The sequence below is a fragment of the Pseudorca crassidens genome, chromosome 13, assembly GCF_039906515.1.
Source record: "Pseudorca crassidens isolate mPseCra1 chromosome 13, mPseCra1.hap1, whole genome shotgun sequence".
In the NCBI taxonomy this organism is placed as follows: Eukaryota; Metazoa; Chordata; class Mammalia; order Artiodactyla; family Delphinidae; genus Pseudorca; species Pseudorca crassidens.
Window position 1 is genome coordinate 92,403,005 of NC_090308.1, and position 17,632 is coordinate 92,420,636.

The window sequence follows — 17,632 nt, forward strand, 5'->3', positions numbered from 1 at the left end:
TCGCCCAGCTCAGCCAATCTCAGACTGGTCTTGGGAACTGACTGGTCTTGGGAACTGACAGTCTGGTCACAAACTATATTATATACTGTTCACATGTGCCTGGAGGATAGCAAAGAAATTAATTTTCTTACAGAGTAGGGTTTTATTTTTCGTGAGGGGAAGGAAATGGGTAATAACTACCCCAGTCACCAAAGTCTGAAAATGTAGCGGACATAGCCTTGGATATAGCTAGGTTAAGCTGAGAATCACTTGGCAGGATATAATTAGAGAAAAACTGGCTCTGAAATCTTCTGAATAATCAATTGACTGTGTTAATAATAAGATCACAGAGTAACACTGAAGTTTTGAACTCTACTTTTTAATGGTTGGCTTTGTTCATCACTGAATTTTTGTCTTGTCTTTTGTCTTTCCCTCCAGTTTCAGAAAATTACAGGTGATGCTGGGATTCCTTTGCCTGTCGACTCCTTCCATGTCCCAGTCTCTACTCAGGAGGCCTTAGAAACTTCCAAAGACAACCTGGGGGTCGCAGTCACAGAGCAGCAGCAGGAGTCTTTTGAAGATTTCATTGCTAGAACATGTTCTCCTTCAGCAGACGTCATTTCTGGAACTGGAAGTCAAAGAAAAGAAGAGGAATTACCTAGATATAGCAGGTCTTCTTCAGAGAAAATGACCAGAGCATAATATACGAAAAACTACTCTGCTAAGAAACAACCTGGGAAGGACCTGCATTCCTGCTCTGACTCACCTGTAAAGCAGAAAAGCAAAGGAATTGGGCAAAATAATTCTTTGCTTAATGAACCAATTAGAAGTGAGTCTTCGAAAAAACACATTTCTGTTAAGAAAGAGAGTACAATAGTGACTGTTTCTTCAAAGACAACTAAAAGTAAACTCAGTCTACTAGAACATTCTGAAAGTGATACTCTTGGATCTGATTGTGAATTTCCAGAAAGCATCCATATTCCATCACACCTAACATAGGTCTAAATATTTTAAAATTTTTTAAAATTATGTTTTTGCCTTCAAATTTTAATAAATTACTTATGTTTTTATTATAGCATATGGTGTTTTAAAATACTTGACTGGAAGCCATTAGAGAAAGATTTATCTATACTTTTTTATTATAATGAAAGTTTTGGTGTATTTTTCCTTGTGACAGTTTGCACCATTCATTCAGCTAGTGTTTACTGAGGGCTTCATATGTACAGTACTTTTCTGGGTGCTATTGCTTTCAGCAGTGAACAAAATAAAGCTTTTGCTCTCCTGGAACTAACACTCTGTGGTGGGAGAAAACATAAACAACAAAACAGGGTAAGGGGTAAAAAGAGATGGGAATAATAAATGGCATAGTTTTACCATTTGGTTAACTGTCAAACTATTATAAATCGTATGGCCAGAAGCCATTGACATATTTTAATTCACAGAGAGCATCAAAGAATTTACCAAGGCACTTAACCGTGTTTATGGATTACAGCAACAGTATGAGGTAGGGAACTATTACCATCCCCATTTATAGATGAGGAGTCTGAGGAGACATTATGTGAGTTGTCCAGAATTACACAGCTGTAAGTAAGTGGGAAGCTGGGATGTGACCAGAACCCATGCTCTTTTTTTTTAATGTATGGACTTTATTATGTTTCATTTGTTTCTGATTTATGTGATTTTTTTAAAGATTTTTTTTGATGTCGACTATTTTTAAAGTCTTTATGGAATTTGTTACAGTATTGCTTCTGTTTTATGTTTTGGTTTTTTGGTCGCAAGGCATGTGGGATCTTAGCTCCCCAACCAGGGATCGAACCCTCACCCCCTCCTTGGAAGGCGAAGTCTTAACCACCGGACCACTAGGGAAGTCCCCCTTCTGTGGTGATTTTTATGGCAGTTTTTTTAAATTTTATTTTTTATTGACGTATAGAATTACAGTGTTGTGTTAATTACTGCTGCACAGAAAAGTGACTCATTTATACATTTATATACATTCTTTTTCATATTCTTTTCCATTATGGTTTATCACAGGATATTGAATATAGTTCCCTGTGCTATACAGTAGGACCTTTTGGGGTTTTTTTAAATACATCCACTTTTTAAAAAATAATTATTTTTGGCTGTGTTGGGTCTCCATTGCTACACGCGGGCTTTCTGTAGTTGCGGTGAGCGGGGGCTACTCTTCTATGCGGTGTGCAGGCTTCTCATTTTGGTGGCTTCTCTTGTTGCAGAGCACGGGCTCTAGGTGCATGGAGTTCAGTAGTTGTGGCACACAGGCTTCAGTAGCTGTGACTCGCAGGCTCTACAGCGCAGGCTCAGTAGTTGTGGCAAAATAGTCAATAATTTAATGCTGAATGGAGAATTAAGGACTCTAGCCTGTTTGAGCTGCTAACATTGAACATGCAGTGAAGGACAGTTTACTGTCCCATAAACCAGTTTTGCTGAAATAATCACTCAAAACAAAATGTAATTCTTTTTTTTTAATTGTGGCACTTGTGCTTAATTAAAATTTAACCTAAATTTTACTGGCTATAACAGAAAATATACTGGATTCGTTTATATAATAACATATTTTGACATAAATTTCAAATGAAAATTATTTTCAAATGTATTTTCAGTTACTCTTCAGTCACTACAGATGATTTTAAGTATATGGATTTTTTTTTTCATGTACAAATCATCCTTGAAAAATAAGGATTCTTTTACTTGAGTAGGACTTATCTTAATCCAGAGATCAGATCTAGGTCCAATAGACAAAATTTTAAAACTTAAAATTTTCTAATAGTAAAAGGCACTTAAAAGGTTAAAACTTCCTAACAGACCAGCATTCCGACTATAGAATCAGCTGATTTATGGGTAGTGAGCATTTTGTTATCAAAATACTCATCCACAGCTGAGTGAGCCTATAGCATGGATACATGGTAGATTTCTGTACCAGAAATTGGATGAGCTTGTGTGTGGATCTCCTTCCAAATGCTAAGATTTCAAGGGCTTAACTGAGACCAGAACAGCATTTTCCAAAGTTGCTGGAAACAAAGAGTCCTTTAAAATGTTCCACTGACAAAGGGTTGTAGAGCCAAATAAAGTTTAAAAACACTTCAGACCAAACTCTACTTAACAGTGAAATTCACAGAGCACGTTATAGCTCATTCCACATCTCAAAAGTCCTGCAGTCACGAAACATGTTTAAATTTACTGAACCCAGGATTTCTCAAGTTTATTTTACTACAAAATCCTTTTTCTTACTTTTTTTTTCTTTTGTTGACTTCACATTCACTAATGTCCCATGGGAGCATAGGTGATATTCAAAATATTTAACAAACTTCAAGTGAAGGCGCTAAACAATCAGGAAGCTGTCTGACTAATTAGACTGACCCTAAAACTAGTGTTCTTTGGATCACTATTTAGAGGAAAAATCTGGTTTAAAACTGAGATCTTAATTGATAATCTAATGCCATCAATCTGCAAAGTTGCCTTAATTAGTAGGGTTTTTTTTTCTTTTTTTTTTTGGTTACAGTTGCTGGACTTAAAGTGTAGCTGATATAACGTAAATCATTTCAAAAAGGTCAAATGTATGATGTCACATGTTCTCTAGCATCAAATCCATTTCACTAAGTCTAAAATAATCTCTTTCAAGAGACGCAATATTTTTTTAACCCTGGAAGGTTCGGTTCTAACCTTAAAATAACTTAAAGACACTTTTCAAAACTAAACTAAAAATTGAAAAAATAAATAATAAGTAGAAAAGGGCAAGAGCTAAAGTAAGAGACATTTTCACTGGCCATTAAAAAAATTCTCTTCTTAAATCTGATTTTTAAAAATTAATAGAAAAGACTGGCAATTAACTTATTTTCCCTGGTGACTACTGCCTGTTTGGGGTGATACAAACATTTACCTAGATAACTGTGCTTTAGGAGTAATAAGAATTATATTTTTGGTCTCTGTCCCAGTTTCTGCCACAGAGTTTCTAACACCCTTGGTATTTCCTAAGTGATGAGATGATAATGGTGTCTTTTGTTATGTTAACAAGGTGATCTTTGGAAAGCACCTAAGGATGGGAGCGGGCAGCCTGTGGAGCCAACCTTGTGATTAGAGGTTGGAACTTTCAGTCCCACCCCCTTGCCCTCAGGGCAGGGAAGAGCCACTCAAGACTGAGCTCAATCGCCCATGGCCAATTAGTTATTCAGTCACGCCTGTGTACTGAAGCCTCCATAAACCCCCAAGGACAGGGTTCAGGGAGCTTCCCAGTTGGTGAGCACATGGAGATTTGGGGAGAGTGGGCTCCATGCTTTCTCCCCATACCTCGTCCTATACATGTTTTCTATCTGGCTGTTGCTGAGTTTTATCATTTTATAATACACCGGTTAATCTAGTTAATAGAATATTTCTATGAGTTCTATGAGTCACTTGGGCAAATTAATTAAAGCTAAGAAGGGGGTCGTTGGAACCTCTGATCTGTGGTACAAGGGTCAGAAGCACAGGTGACAACATATACTTGGTGACTGGCACCTGAAGTGTGTGTGTGCATTCCTGCTGGACTGAGCCCTTAACATGTGAGATCTGATGCTATCTACAGGTAGATAGTGCCAGAATTGAGTTGAATTATAGGACACCCAGCCGTTTGAGCACTGCTACGCTCTCTCATTGGAAATGGGATGCTCAGGACCACTTAATGCTTTCCAGGCTCTGGCTTCTGTGAATTCATGACAACAGTAACCTCTGAAACATACACATGTACCTTTGCCACAAAAAACTTCTGATAGACACGTAAGAAATTAATAAAAGTTGCTAAGAAAGGGGGTAAGGGACCTAACATTGGTTGGATGAGGGGGAAAAATATTCCAGAAGGAATTACTACTACTATCTATCTTTTGATAGTATGTGATTTTTAAATGTGTGATCTCATTAGATTTTCCAAATACAAATAAACAAGATAATTATCCTTTTTTTTTAAAAAAAGGCTGAAGAAAATGTAGTTTTATATACTTCAGGAAAAAGAAAATTGAGGGCGGATTTGATTATAGTGTTCAGTAGGCCAAGAAATGTGAATAAAGAAAGAATTACTATAAAGGGGCCAGAAAAATGATTTAGGAGACAAGACTTTAGGAGACACTTTCTGATAAGCAGAGCAGTAACTCTTGCCCATTTCCTTTGTTTTTGGCCACGAATGGTTAAAGGCTCCTGTGAGAGGGCTTACAAGGGGACTAGTGTCCACATCAAGTGGATAGCTTAGATCCTGATACCAACTACTGGAAATTATCCAGGGCCCAGGAAAGAAGTACTGGTAAGCTGCAGTTGCCAGCACGGTGCTTGGTAGATGTAAATATTTGTGGGTCCGCTAAATTAACGGTAAGACTATAATTCATAATACCTTGCACACAAACTAGATTGGTAAGTTTTCAGTGGATGACTTTATTACCATTCCGAACTCAGTTAGATGGAACAGTACTCCTCAATGACTGAGAAATCAATCTTCCTCAATCTTCATGTATCACCATCTGCAAACATTGCTCTCTGTCACAGATTACCTGCCTTCAGCTATGGATGAGACAGTGAGATGCATTTCATTCTCCTCTTCCTGGACACACGGAACAATGACCTTTTCTAACCTCCCTTGGAGCCAGGCAGAGGTCAAGTTTTTGCATTCTTGTTGAAAGGGTATGGGTCTACCACTTTCAGGCCTGGCCAGGAGATATTATGCATGATTGCCCATGTTCCCTTCTGCTGTAGTTTAGGTAGTCATGCATTTAAGACAACACCTCAAGGTGGAGGGGGCATGGGTTCCTGATTCACTACTTGAAAGCAATCTGCTAAGAATGAACCACCTAATTCACACGGGTCTCTGACAAGAGAAATAAACATTTATTAAGTTAAGACACTTGGCTTTCAGGAGTGTTTGTTATACCACCTAGCATCAATTACCTTGAGTAATTCATTGCTAAACTGGTACACTGGTAATAACCACGGACTAGTGATGAGTCTACTTAATTCCAATCCTCTCCATTTCTCATTGATGATTTACTCTATACTCACCAGAAATTATTTTTCATAGGACTTCTTGATGACCATGTCAGTCTAGAATTATCCATAGTATCTCTGTCTATCTCTTCCTCCAATTCAACTTCCCAGTAGGGGACTGGCATTACCCCTCTGTGTAGATACAACCATGGAGGATCAGGTCCTAACGAGATCGTATCTAGAAGTGCCCTGTTCTGCAAGGTTAATGGTTTATTTTGCTATACCTTGGATTCATACGTTGATTTAAAATAAAAAGTGACATGATTTTTGAAGGTTGAAGCTGAGTGGCTGAACCAAATTTCTATAATCAAGTTAACATATATTTTCCCCCTGAGTCTGTACTAGGTCATTTCTTAAAAATTATTTTTTCTATCCTATGAATCTATATGTTTACATGAGCATTAGTTATTATTCCCAACGTCTATGTTATGGACGGAAAATAGGATTCTTCTTGTGTCCCAACTCAAATCAAACAGTAAAGCATTGTTTACATTATACAAGGTATACATTGCACAGGACTGTTTATATTCTACAAGCATCCTGAGGTCATGTCTAGACCCAATGGGGAAAAATGTCATAATAGATTAGTAAGGACTGTAATGAAGATGGAAGGGGAAAGTGGCGGCATATGTGCTAGGCATTTATTTCCCCAACTGAGGTCATTTCCTTGTCATGTATCACAATGCTACTGTAGTTGCTCATGTGCTGCAATCCACTGCCCACCCATCCACCCATCTAACATTTCTGAGGACTTAATCTGTGCCAAGGACTCTACTCTCTGCCTGAAAGGCAAGTGAAAAGTACAACCCAGGTCTTTCCTGAAGGAGCACATAAAGGAAGACTGATCTCTGAATAGTAAGTGACACAAGATAATGGCTGAATGGGTGGTTGCTTTTTATCGTGTACTTGCAGGATAGAAAGCAGAGAGAAAAATAGCTCCAAAGAGTTGGACAGTTATATTATCATTGATTTTCGAGTGACCACCAATTAAAGGGCATGCTTAGCAGCTAGAAATGAGGACCTCATTAGATGACTACAAGAGCCAGACACTTTCAAAACGTTCCCCTAAACTCTCAGTTCCATTTTCATTTCATGAAGAGACAGCTTGGGAAGTCAGAGGTCACGCTCTTGTATGTCCACAACAGGGATGATTTAAGGCACCGGTAAGCTCCTGCTGAGCTGCCACCTAAGGTCATACGACTGTGAATCATGGCGGGATATAATGACTTGGGCAACATTCTTTCCTGCAAATACGTACAAGATGGATGATGAACAGTATTGAAGTATAATATATGGTGCCGATCATGGATTTAAATTCCCTCAGAAATGGAGGAGAAACAATTAGCAAAGGGCATTCTTGACTTCGTTGAGCAGCAATGCCTCTCTGACTCCCGAGACACTCATTTTCAGCAGTCAGGCCACAAGATGTGTCTTCAATTTCTGCAAAATCTAGTTCTAGCTAGATTTGGGGAACTAATGGGAACATGATCTTAATGGATGTCTCATGTTTCTCATGCAGTGTGGCTGTGGAATTTTATGGGATGGAGTCAACAAAAAAGACAGGTCCTTTTTTACAGCATTCTTTATATCTGTTCAATCTTGTCACTACCATAGTGTCCTACTAAAAGGACGTTTCAGGGACTGTGTGAGGCCTGGTACAGTGCGTTTTTATAGTCAGAGTGGGTCAGCGGATGGAGAATCACATGAGAGAAAACAAGAGGATGAGGTGCTATTCCTGGCTCCAGCTTCACCTCAGAGAATGACCTTGGCAGAAGCACTTAACCTCACTTTGAATCTTTGAACCTCAGTTTTCTTATCTGTGAAATGAGGAAAGAACATCTGCCCCTTTGCTCCCTCTCAGGATTGTTGGAGGATTAAACAGATCAGGGCTATAACCTGAAGTACGGTGAACTCATGAGGAAAAAAATTAGACATCACTTAACTGTATAATATTCTTTTTAATCATTACTAATTTCCAAAGGTGAAGAAAACCTTGTTTAAAAAAAATATGTAAGCTGATTGTTTTTCTGGAAACAAAATAAAGGCTCAACTAGCAACCCCGCATTATAAAAGAGAACCTGAAATGCACATTCCAAATCTACTTCGAGACAGAAAGACCCCCAAATTCCTTCCAGTTTCCTAAGATTTTTCCACTATAATTTTTTTTGTTATTGTCTTCTTCATAAAATGTTAGTTATATTTTGGGGTTTTGCTATTGCATAGTTTAGCATATATAAGGAAATCGTCTTTCCAATTCACTAATAAAAAAGGGAGTACAGGAGAGAAGAAGGAAGAGAGGGAAGACGGAAGGAATAAATAGAGAACAAACCCACGTGGCTAGAAGAAACTGACCTGAGAAGACAAAACAATTCATAATTTAAAATACTATATAATACAAATGAAGTTAAAGATGTGTTTGCCCAGAAGAGGACTGACTTGAAGTAAACTGATATGATTTTCTGGATAACACCCTGTATTTCCCTGCTTTAGTGAAACAGTCACTCATAGAAGAGCTCTATCTACAGGGAAATTATGACAGAAATAATCTTCATTTCTCCATGATTCTTTAAAACCAAATTGGACTTTATTCCTTCTTATTTCTCTCTCAAGCTCCACTCTTTGACATAGAAAATAGCATTCTGGAATGACTTAGAATTAGAGATCAGTCAATATTTCATGATTTTAAGGTTCTTCATTATGAACAATGTGAATTTGGACCCAATAATCCTAATCCTAGCTTTTTCTTTAGTTCTATAGTTCTATTAGGCCATGTTGTTAGAGCACTGTTTACACTTATTGCCAATAGTCTCTGGATTGGAGGTCAAACTGTTACTTACCTTCTTCAGCATACCCTTCAATGATTAAATGCCCCCAAGGACTTTTAAGAATCATTTTCATCTTGTAAATATTTTTAAATTGACATCTTAACTTTATAGTTGCTTCCCCTGTGAGGGAAAGAGACTAGGGTGATGGAGGGTTTTTGCTTCTTACTTTGTATTTTTTCAAGTACTTATTACTTTTGAAATTAAAATCAAGGAACCAGCACAAGAATGCTAGTAAGGTGTAAGTGAGATGTAATGCTTGGTGTGCATAAGGGTTCAATAGTCCACTGTGAGAATGCAGCCTTTTGAACAACCTCAGTGATAAGTGGGAACCACTTGTCCACGACTATTTTATTTAAGATGCAATACTCATTTCTATCCCCTTCAATACATTTTAAGTACCCCAAGCTAGAATAATGGGGCTAGAGGTGCAAGAAGAATATTATACCAAACAGGGACAATATAAAAAAACATTACAATCAAATTTTCCTTATTAAAAATATAAGTCAAAAACCTAAATACACTATTATTCCACGGAGTTTTAAGGTATATTAAAAACATTGTGATAGGATGTTTCAAAAATTATGGTACAATCCCCTTCTGACACCCTCATTCCTGAGTCACCACTTCAGCAGGACTGGGCTTTGGCATACTCAACCCACATGATGAGACAATAGCAAAAGAGCTTGATGGCTCAGTTGCCGAGGACTAGCCCACTAGGTTCTGAAGACAAGTGGACCAGGTGCTCCCACTGTCCATGCCAACCACCAAACCTGTGAGTGAGGCTGTCTCAGACCAGCTCTCACTCAGCTGATCCATCAGTTGACTAAAACTGCACGAAGGAGCCCAGATAAAACCAAAAGTAAACACTACCCAGATGAATCCAGTCCCAAATTGCCAAGTAATTGCTATTTTAAGCCACTAAGTCTTTTGTTGTTTTGTTTTTTATATCTTTATTGGAGTATAATTTCTTTACAATGGTGTGTTAGTTTCTGCTTTATAACAAAGTGAATCAGTTATACATATACATATGTTCCCATATCTCTTCCCTCTTGTGTCTCCCTCCCTCCCACCCTCCCTATCCCACACCTCTAGGTGGTCACAAAGCACCAAGCTGATCTCCCTAAGCCACTAAGTTGTGAGGTGGTTTGTAATACAGCAAAAGCTAATCTATACTCTAATACGATTTGGTCAAGTGGGTTTATCCTTGAGAATGCAAGGTTGGTTCAGTATCAGCCAATCAATTCATGTGATTCACTGTATTAGTTAAAAAAAAGGAGAAAATCATATCATCATTCTTTTTAGATACAGAAGATAAAAAGCATCCCATGAGGTTCAAAATCTATTGGGTAGGGTAAATTTTATAAAACTAGATCCAAATAATAACTATCTTTCCTTGATAAAGGCTATATACCAAAAATACATGGCACATGTATACACTAACAAAAATTATTATACTACTAATTTTTTTAAAAAATTAGCATTTCCTTTAAGGAGAGAATTGAGATAAAGATTTCTAACATTACTGGTCTATTGGAACTGACCTTTTTGGAGCTGTGTATTGAGAGAAATAGAAAGAGAGAGAAGGTTTAGAAGAATATAGATAAAAATGTCATATTTATAGATTGTTTTGATTATGTATTTCATTGGAAACACAGGAAAATCAATAAGCTATTAAATCTAAGAAAAGAGCTCAACATAGGGGCTGGAAAAAAATTAATACACCAAAATCAATTGTGTTCCTCCATAGCATCAATATCTAGATACAATACAAGATGAATTTACCATAGTAACAAAACCTATAGAGAGTATGGGGTTTCACCTAATAAATTATGCAGAAAATCTTCATAATGAAAACTTTATTAGAGGACACATGAGTAAAAGAAATATATATCACAGGTACGGATGAGATGACTTGCTATAAAAATATAAATGTCCTTATATTAATCTATAAAATTAAATGCAACTGTAATAAAAGGCCAAGCTGTTTTTTTTTTTTTTTGAGGGACAGCATAAAAAAGTGATTCTAAAAGGTATCTGGGGGACTTCCCTGGTGGCGTAGTGGTTGAGAATCCGCCTGCCAATGGAGGGAACATGGGTTCAATCCCTGGTCCAGGAAGATCCCACATGCCACGGAGCAACTAAGCTGGTGCACCACAACTGCTGAGCCTGCACTCTAGAGCCCACGAACCACAACTACTGAAGCCCACGAGCCTGGAGCCTGTGCTCCGCAATAAGGGAAGCCACTGCAATGAGAAGCCTGTGCACCACAACAAAGAGTAGCCTCCTGCCCCACCCCTCGCTGCAACTAGACAAAGCTCGCACGCAGCAATGAAGACCTAATGCAGCCAAAAAAAAAAAAAGAAAAGAAAAAAAAAGAGCAGATTGTTCTATATCCTATAAAAAAATTAAAATAAAATAAAATAAAATGTATCTGGAAGAATAAAGTTCTTCATACAGCTAAGGTAGTTTTGAAAAATAAGCTCAAAATGGAGAATGTGCCCTATACATTAAGATATATTGGGAAGTCATGATAGATAAGAACTGTGTGATGCCCTTGGAAGAAACGGCAAACAAAACAAATCAAACAGGTGGCCTAGAAATAGAGCTATATACAGATAGGAAGTTGGCACATGAAAGAGATGGAATCATAGTCCAATGGAGGAAGCTGAATTACAGCTTTTGGGGAAACAGTCTCATTTTATTTTTTTTTTTATTTTTTTGGTACGCGGGCCTCTCACTGCTGCGGCCTCTCCCGTTGCGGAGCACAGGCTCCGGACACGCAGGCCCAGCGGCCATGGCTCACGGGCCCAGCCGCTCCGCGGCACGTGGGATCCTCGCGGACCGGGGCACGAACCCGCGCCCCCTGCATCGTCAGGCGGACTCTCAACCGCTGCGCCACCAGGGAAGCCCAACAGTCTCATTTTAAAAAGAGATATGAGACTGGATCTTAACCTAGTGATATCACTTATGTTGTACCCAGTCCTATATAGCTCACCTAATCTTCACAAAAAAATCCACAAGGCATAAACTATTATCCTCATTTTACAGGTGGAAAAACTGAGGTATGAGAGATAAAATGACTAGCCTAAGAAGTACATGGTGGAGCTGGAACTTAAACCCCACAGAAATCATTCTATTAACCATTATGTTATATAATTCCACCTAATGTACAAAACTAAAATACAATAGTTTTAATATCTAAATGTGAAAAATAAAATCTAGAGAGAATAAAAGAAATTGCAAGGTAATTTATTTGTGATTTCAGGGTAAGAGATGAAATAGATCTTTGAAAAATAAAGAAGCATACATTGTATGAAGCAAAAGTGATGAATTTAACTATATTAAAATTATAAATTTATTAATATAAAAAATCTGATTTAAAAAAATGGGCAGAAGAGCTGAAGAGACATTTTTCCAAAGAAAACATACAGATGGCCAACAGGCACATGAAAAGATGCTCAACATCACTAGCCATCAGGGAAATGCAAATCAAAACCACAATGAGAGATCACCTCACACATGTCAGAATGGCTATCATAAAAAAGAACAAAACGAACAAGCCTTGGCGAGGATGTGGAGAAAAGGGAACCCTGGTACACTGTTGGTGGGAATGTTAACTGATGTAGCCACTAGAGGGGTGGGATAGGGAGGGTGGGAGGGAGACACAAGAGGAAGAAGATATGGGGACATATGTATATGTATAGCTGACTCACTTTGTTATAAAGCAGAAACTAACACACCATTGTAAAGCAACTATACTCCAATAAAGATGTTAATAAAAACAGAAACAAAACAGAACAACCATATAATCCAGTAATTCCACTCCTGGGTATATATCTGAAGAAAACAGAAACACTGATTTGAAAAGATGCATGCACCCACATCCAGTGTTTATAACAGCATTGTTTACAATAGCCAAGATATGGAAGCAACCTAAGTGTCCATCAACAGATGAATGAATAAAGAATGCATGCCATATATACACAATGGAACACTGCTCAGCCATAAAAAATGATTAAATTGTGCCATTTGCAACAACATAGATGGACCTGGAGGGTATTATGCTTAATGAAATAAGTCAGACAAAGACAGATACTGTAATGATATCACTTATAAGTAGAATCTAAAAAATAAGACAAATGAATGAATACAACAAAACAGAAACAGATTCACAGATATAGAAAACAATCTAGTGGTTACCAGTGGGGAGAGGGAAGCGAGAGGGGCAAGATACAGACTGGGAATTAGGAAGTGCAGACAACTATGTATAAAATAAATGAGATACAAGGATATATTGTAGGGCATGGGGAATATAGCCAATATTTTATAGTAACTTTCAATGGAGCATAATCTATAAAAATATTGAATCACCATGTTGTACACCTGAAATTAACATAATATTGTAAATCAATTATACTTTAATAAAAAATTAGAATTTTATGTACAATAAAGGATACCAAAGTCAGACTGAAAAACAGTTGATGGGTAGAAGACATATACATTATCTAAAACCCAATAAAGGACTCAAAATCTGAATACAAAAACTTCTACATCTCTAAAGACACTGAATACTCAATAGAAAAATGAGCGTAGGTCATGATAGGCAATTCATAGAATGGAAAACATGAATAGCAAGAAAGTATATGAAGACCTAACTTTTCTAGAATCAGAGCAATGCAGAATTAAAACACCTTACTTCATATGAATCCACACATGCCAAATTTCCAGAAGTTAAAATGCAAATTATGCTGTGGAGCAACTACGCCTGCGCACCACAACTACTGAGCCTGCGCTCTAGAGCCTGGGAGCCACAACTACTGAGCCCGCGCGCCTAGAGCCTGTGCTCCGCAACAAGAGAAGCCACTGCAATGAGAAGCCTGCGCACCGCAACGAAGAGTAGACCCCACTCGCTGCAACTAGAGAGAGCCTGAGTGTAGCAACGAAGACCCAATGCAGCCAAAAATACATAAATTGATTACTTTTTAAAAATGCAGATTAACAGCATGTGGTGACAAAGGATATGGCAAGAGAGAAATTCCAAGTATTGCTGGTGAGGGGAAAATGGTACAGCTATTCTGGGGAGGAATCTGTGAAATAAGGCATATATATGACTTCCACCTCAGCCATTCCACGGCTGCACTGTTACTCTGCACTGTTACTCAAGGGGACATGTGGAAAGAGTGTATTAATGCTTTATGGTGGACATAAAGTGTTGAAAATAGCCTAAGTATGTATCACCAGGGTAATGGATAAGCAAAACATGGTATTAACATATGGTGGAATATTAGACAGTGGCCAGAAGCAATAATTTCTATGAAGCAACATAGACAAATTTTAAAACAATAATTTTGTGTAGAAAAAATAAAAGAATAGGATGTGATTTTTAGTCGATACTACTTTTGCAAAAATTAGAAAATACAAAACAATTCGGTATTTCAAATATATACATATGTTTAAAATAACTATGAAAGGTGAGTTGGGAAATTACATATTAAATGGCCCAAATGGTGCTATATAGGGGAAAATAAAGGAAATAAATCTGGCAGAGGAACATCGGGGCCAAAACCAATCTTAAAAGTATTAGAAAATAGAGTGACCATACACACTGATGATAGAGTGACATGAACTGAGGCATATGGTCCCTTTTGAGTAAATGCCTTAAATACAAACTAAAAAAATAATGTCATAAGATTTACAAGCACTATAAAAATATTTAGCATTATTGCAGTAGATAGTAGAAATATATAACCTTTCAACTTAAATGAAAACAAGACTGATGAAATATCATCTTTGTTCCCATGTCATCCATGCAAAGGAAGAAATAATAAATCAGCTTTTAAGATAGAATTTTTTACAATGAAAGATAAAAAAACAAAGAAAAAGAAACCCTAACTGTTTATCCCATGAAGGGAGAAAAAAACAATTTGAAAAGTCAGAGTAGAACTCTCTGAGGACAATATTTAACATCAATTTTTGTAAAACAGAATTTTAAGAAGCTGGTTTTGAATTGTTTATAGAGTTTCTAATTAGCATGCTGAGGAAATACAGGGTCCATCTTAATCCAGAAGCAAATAAACAGTTCTGACTCTTAAAATGCTAGGCTCTAGAGTAGGTGCGTGCTGGTGTGCTGGTGTGTATGTGTGTGTGTGTGTGTGTGCACATTTGCTGTGTGTTTTCAATAAACTCAAGAGTACATAAGGGTGTATGTTATTACATTGTAACAATTCTTGAGCAAGTCTAACTGAAGGTCAGTAGCAGACAAGTAGATGCCGCTTGGGTGGCCCCCCAAACTCTCAGGTAATGAGCAGATCTGGCTTGGCAATCATGTTCTGCTTTTAGACATAATGCATTTTTATGTTCTTGTTAGCACTGAAAGACTAACTTGAATATTCTGCAACTGACGAAATGGACAACAGAGCAGTAACCTAGAGTTTACAAGTATTTGGGGCAGTAAAACTTTAGTTCTAGATTTAACTTGGATTTTAGTCCTAATTTAACTTGGATTTTCTACAACGCATTTTTTTCCTATAAACTGGAGGTATATACCACCATAATCCTAAAAAACCTGTGACTTTGGGCTTCAGGGGTCTAAGCCTTCTCTCTAAGTGACTGAAAGGTACAAGTGGATATTAGACCCGTCTAAAAATTGTCCTTTTCTGCCCTCACATAAAAGGGTTCAGCTTGATTTTTGGATAGCTGTCATTAAAAAAAAAAAAAATGTGCAAAGAGCTAATGCCTTTTGCTACAAGACAAAACAATTTCTCCTGGACATGCAGTAATAGGAGGCAATGCCATGTGTTGGAAGCATGCACATATTTTATGATAGATATTAATCTGGAGGTTAACAGCTAGGTGCTCTGGTTGAAGTAGTTTATTTCAAACATACATATAATGTTAACCCACTTTGTAACAAAGCCTTCAACATTTCATATGCAAATTTTTTTCTTTCTAGTTTAAGCCCAAGGAAATCCCTATGAATCTTGTCACCAAAGAGAAAATATAAAGAATTCATAAGATTAAACAGTTCTTATCAATTGTATAAAAAACTAGAAATGTACTAACTAGACAAAAATGTAGATGTCTAAGAGAACGTCCAACAAACAGAAAAGTAGAGGACTGCACTGAGATTGCAATCCTGAGAAAAATACATTATTTCTAAATGAAGAAGTAAAAGGAGATAGTATAAATTGAAGCCAGAAGAAAAATTTAAAACATACAAAAATACGAGTCAATACAAAGTTAAAAACCCATTAATTTTACTATATACCCAAAGGCTTCACAAAAGATCTCATGAATATCACAAATTAAAATAAAACAAACAAAAGCCAGAAATATTGTTTTCCCCAAATTGTACTACTACCTGCTTATTGCTTCAGTGGTAAGAAGAAAAATTATCTTCAAATAGTTAAATTGTATACCTACTTATATTTTAACTCTTAGGTGGATTTGTTATATAATATATATGATCTTTAAAGAAAACTTGTTGATTGTTTATTTTGGCATCTGTTAGGAAATTCCTATTTAATTAGATAAATCTCCTTAGATAACTCTTAAATAAAAATAGATGCAAATATAGTATGTTTCATATCATTCATTTTAGACCTCTAAGAGTTGGAAAAGCTAAACCTGGAGAAGAAACTAGTTTTATTGAGGGAAGAAACTATTTTCCAGTTTAGAAGAGGAGGGATTATCCCATTTCTGTAGAGGAAGCAATCAGGAAGATACAAAAAGAATGGTCCTTGCCTAGTGCTAAGGCCAGAACTACTGTGACTATTGTACCAGATCTTGTAAAAACAGCCACTGTGCTGGCACTCACAGGCCTGGGTCATGGTGTGTTTAACAATAAAACTTTGTTCCAAAGGATGGAACTCCTTTGGGCCAAAAAGCTTTCACCTGCATTACTCTATTAACCTCACTGTTTGGTTATGGGAAATGTGTTTATTTTTTGAAATGACATTGAAATATATCCTTAAAAGAACACTTTAGGTCTCAACAAGATTCTCTTCTCTTTCAGCCAACACATTACCTTTTAGAAATCAACAGTCTACTTCTTTAAGTCATCACATTTCAAAGCTGTAGCAGCTAATAAATGTTAATATGATTGTTCCAAAACTGCAATCTCCCTAAATTTCTATGCTGTCTTCTTTATCCTGTCTTTTCAAGGTAAAGGTATCTTTCCAGTTTTCTTAGCATTATCAGGATTATGGATTTTGTTCATTGTTAAAGTTCGTTATTTATGGACATAAGTTAATGTAAATGCAAAAATATCTCATATTATTCACAAGCTGGCTGACTTAAATCACTCGCTCTTAAAACAACTTTACTGCTCTCCAATCTGTTCAAATGCACGGAAATATAAATTCAGGATGATGTGGCTTCTCTTCAATGCTTTCTTTTCAGGCTGCAGTCTACATGACAGCGTTATATCTTATCCTTGCTGCTGTTGTTGTTCCATCTATAAAATCTCTCTTGAAGACCCCCAAAACAGCTTGTAATTTAAACTTTTACTTTTGGTGACTCACTGTTTTCAAATTGCCATCTCTGACCATATCCCCCTTCCAGGGGAATTTATGCAGACTCTTAACCCATAATTGCTGTACTCTTTACCTCTATTTCTGGGTTCTTAAATTAACTGTTACATCAGTGTGCTTCATTACTCAAATTATTTTTTCTTAGGAACTTTTCCTGGAAGTAAGTTCATGCTATTTTTGACAAGCAAACATTTGACTTCTGAAAGAATTCTTATGGAAATGGGTTTATATCCCAAATGCACCACCACAAATCTTTGTGACCTTGCATAAACGTCCCTT

At 36.9% G+C, this 17,632-nt stretch overlaps 1 long non-coding RNA gene and 1 pseudogene across 1 annotated transcript in view; one reads left to right on the forward strand and one right to left on the reverse strand.

The window, feature by feature from the left end:
• Window positions 1-348: 348 nt before the first annotated feature.
• Window positions 349-993, forward strand: LOC137204865 (centrosomal protein of 78 kDa pseudogene; annotated as a pseudogene).
• Window positions 994-2,357: 1,364 nt separating this feature from the next.
• The window catches only part of LOC137204866 (uncharacterized), a 41,015-nt gene continuing 25,740 nt past the window's right edge, over window positions 2,358-17,632 (reverse strand). Inside the window, exon 6 of the long non-coding RNA XR_010933897.1 lies at window positions 2,358-7,241. This is a non-coding gene — a long non-coding RNA (uncharacterized lncRNA). The remainder of the gene's footprint in view (window positions 7,242-17,632) is intronic.